At 33.2% G+C, this 4,040-nt stretch overlaps 1 long non-coding RNA gene across 1 annotated transcript; it reads right to left on the bottom strand.

Annotated features, from left to right (window-relative positions):
- Positions 1-1,930: 1,930 nt before the first annotated feature.
- On the bottom strand, positions 1,931-3,694 carry LOC150032790 (uncharacterized). The gene is made up of 2 exons (XR_016524308.1): positions 2,940-3,694; positions 1,931-2,540 (listed from the first exon to the last, which is right to left on the bottom strand). It is a non-coding gene; the product is annotated as an uncharacterized LOC150032790 (long non-coding RNA).
- Between the last annotated feature and the right edge of the window lie 346 nt (positions 3,695-4,040).

Here is a 4,040-nt window from a genome sequence, read left to right as displayed (position 1 = left end):
GCTAGAAATCAATACAGGTAAATAATTATTTAATCTAAGTGATAAGTTTAGATCACTTGAAAAGTTCAAAGTGTACAAAACTTGTTAGGTAAAATAAAACCGAAATACTTTGATTGAATCAAAGGATAGAAAGTTTGAGATTTCTAGGTCTATTTGATAGAACATGAAATCCAATGAAAACTTTCTAGTTACATTAAATTTTTTTCAACATCATTCCAATTATTGGAATATTGTTCAAGATCACCATATATTATTTGTTTCCATAAAAGCTTGCATATATCAATAAAGAGTTGTTGATTGAAATAGACAATGTAAGTAAAAGTTGTTTAAACAGGTCAGATACATCTTACTCAAAGAGTTGAGAGTACCTCGATGTAGTGGGAGGAATGAATGACTTCCTAGCCATTATTGAGAAACAAGAGTTGTGAAAATAAGATGCATTCCCCATATAGTTTAATAAGCAGTCAATTGTACATCAACATGTTTACAACAATTCTTTCGGTTAAAGTGTTTGAAAATCTCCTAGTAAGACTAGAAATACCAAATTTATAATCTAGGGCAAGTGGGAGAAAAATCGGGTATGTAAACCATGGGTATGTGATGCCCTAGTTTATTGTATTTCTCTTTAAAACTAAAAAACTCAGTATTATATATTTGGATATATAAGTTACCACTGGAGTTTTAGTCCAAGTGGGAGTTTGTTGGGTTTTATGTCCTAAAACTTGTGGTTTGTAAACATTTAAACTTATTCTGAAAATTCAATAAGTTGTTATTGAATATATAAATTGTTTATTTCGTTCTAGAAATAAATCCAATAAACTAAAAAGATCCATGACTATTACATGAGTACTTGAATTTTATGTGGAGACATAAAAGTAGATTAGATTCGAGTAAATAGTCAAAATGATCTATAATATATGAATAAGATTGGGTGCCTTATTCTGATAACACTATTGGATGCGGCCCACTCTGTAGTTATTATAAAGAGTTGTAAAATGCTACAGACGATGTGATCCTAATTCGTACATGTTATGACATGAGGAGTGGAGGTATCCTGTGCAATTGTACAAGGTCGGGCCACGAAATTAGTCAATCTTACTTTATAACGCTGTTTACAAGACTGATTATTTCACTTAGATGACTTAGGTAACTTGACCTTAATCTTGAGCTAACTATGAGCTCCTATTTATTTGGGATCATCCTTAGATTTGCATAGGTGAGAGTTGGCTCAACAGCGCCAGCTCAATAAACCTCCATTTCAAGGGTAAGATCGGATTCATAGCTGGGGATATAAGATGTAAGATGGAATTCACTCCTACCAGCTTTCAAGGATAATAGAGAGGTTGTTCCCCTAAGTGTTGACTCTGGGTCTTTAATAAGGGGCCCATCCTCTTATTGGCCCGAAAGGGGCTCAATTTGTTTATCGGATCTTTATTAGAGGACCAGAGGCTTAAGGAATAAGAGGTAATTTTAGGGATAAAACAGACATTTGATCCAGTCGTTATTACGAACAACCTGTGAAGGGTTAACTTTCTAATCATGGTTATATCGAGTGGGCATAATATATCTACCGTGAAGAGAGTGCAACCATGGGCTTTAGTAGAGTAACCCATTAGTCAACGAATGAGGATCAATTTGGTATAAAAAGTTTAGCCAATTAATCTCAAACCGTTGGAGCCCATAATTTGTAGGTCCACGAGGTCCCCTATTAGCTCGTAAATGGATTAGTCTTAGAGTAGCGTGATAAGTTAATTTGAAACGTTCAAATTAGAATTAAATGGAATTGGAGAATCAATTAATATTTAAATATGATTTAAATATTAAATTCATGAATAGGGATTCATGATGGTGGAATTAATGTTAAATTAATTTACTATTTGATATTAAATTAATTAACTTAATTTTATTAGAAAATTAATTAACGAATTAATTTTGTAAAATTAATAAAGTTTTCCATATTTGAAAATATAATTGGTTTTGGAAATCAAATTTGTAAAACAAACATTAAAAACACAAAAATGGAAAAAGTGGGAAATCTCCACTTACTATCCAATTAGCTTACTCATTTCCCATCTTCTTCTTGAGTCAAATTTCCAAAGCATGAGTTGCTCTTCATGGAACAATCTTTATTGCATGATAGTCCTGAGAAGATTATAGTAAAAATCGAGCATGCAAACTGATGTACTTGTTGAGTTTTTGTTGAAAACTTGAGAGGTTGAAGAAGGTGTTCTTCAAGTTGCAAGAGTGTACTTGTTCACCAAATTCCCTTTATTCAAGCCTATTTTGAGTCCACACCTCAATCTACGACTTCAAGATAATAGTAAGGAAGGTCTTGAGGTGGTTCACAAGATGATTTGGAGAAGATTTGCAGCTGAATTCGAGATTCAAGTGGTTCTATAAAAGTATGTCTTGGAATTCTCTTATTAGTTTATGTGAATGCTTAATTTATAGCCAAAATTAATAAATTAAAATGCTTATTGATCCTTGTTGTTTCCGCTGCTTGCTGGTATCTTCTAATACCCCAAACTTCTGGTGAGAACCTGAAGGATATCACTAACCTCTAGTGAAGTCTTGAAGGAAATTACACAAACCTTTAGTGAATCTCAAAGGAAACACTAACTTTTGGTGAATCTAAAAGAAACACAAATCTCTGGTGGGTACATACTTATGGGTAGGGGGCAACTATTATTAACATGAATTTCATGCGTCATTTAATAGAGTCTCACACATTAAACATAACCTAAAATTCATACATCCTCAAACTTGCCAAACAAGGTCAAGATCATGCTCATATAAATAACATACATCATACATATCTAAAATGAGCTCACATATCCTCTTTAATCAGGCATCTCGATTCATACAATCTTAAATCTATCAAAATTAACCTTAATTTTATCACCCGACACAAATGCAGTTTCAGTAATAAGATTACTTACCTCAAATTTAGTGAAAACCAAGAATCATCGAAAATTGTGGCTTGGTCCAAAATTAGTTCCAAAACTCAATTCAATTGGCCATCTTGAACATAAATTAAATCCAAAATTTAATAACTTAACTTTCCACAATTACTCTAAAACCAAAGGGCTCAAAGTGCTAAGGCTCACCAAAAAAATCTTCTCGAAACCACTTCCAAATTCGCTGGACAACACTTTTAACTTCAAAACTTCTCCCAAAACTCGAATTTAAAGCTCAAACAAAAAGAGTAACCCCAGCTTAACCTCAATACTTGATGAATTATTAAAAACTACCCTAAAACAACTCCAAACTCACAAAATAGCGTGCTTACCCAAAATCTTAACCAAAATCCGACGATGCCTTGATCACAGTAGCAATGTCCGATGTAGAACGGCGATCGACGGTAGCTGTTCGAGTAGATCCGGTGCGGATCTCATGTGGCAGCGACTAGCGGCACAGTTGGATTGGAGGAAGGCGGCGTGAGAAATTGTGTGAAAGAAAGAGAAACGTGGCAACGAGCGATCGACGAAGAGAGCAAACGAAAGAGGGCGGCGACGTGAAGATCGAACGGTGGCTGGGCTGAAGAGATCCAACAATGGCTGACTCTAGGGCTTGAGCATGAACAAAAGAAAAAATTGGGGGAGGGAAGGGGTCTGGGCGTCTCATGAAGAGTATCTTTCTTCTTTCTTTCTTTTTCTTTACTTTCACGTTTCACGAGGCACTAAAATAAATAAATATATATTTTTAAACCAAAACCTTAGTTATATATATATATTATATATTTGTTCAATTTTCTCTCTCCAAAACAAGTTCTCAAATTCCCAATTCTCTTATTAATTAATTCAATTCTTCCCAAATCTCGTTTAATTCATTTCAAAATTCCAAATCTTAACAAAAGTACTTAAATTAAATTCCAAAATCTATTTTAATTCCAAAATAAAATCTAAAATTAAAATCGAACCAATCAAAATAATTTAGTTATCTAATTTTTGGCCTCATAATAATTCAAAATTAAAGGAAATAAAAATCCAATAATTTAAGAAAATAAATTTGAATTTAACTAGAACTTCGGATGTTACATT

Source organism: Benincasa hispida, chromosome 11 (genome assembly GCF_027475165.1).
Source record: "Benincasa hispida cultivar pf3 chromosome 11, pf3_genome.v1.1, whole genome shotgun sequence".
Lineage (NCBI taxonomy): Eukaryota > Viridiplantae > Streptophyta > Magnoliopsida > Cucurbitales > Cucurbitaceae > Benincasa > Benincasa hispida.
Note: the sequence above shows the minus strand (reverse complement) of the source record. Positions and strands in the feature narration are given on the sequence as shown.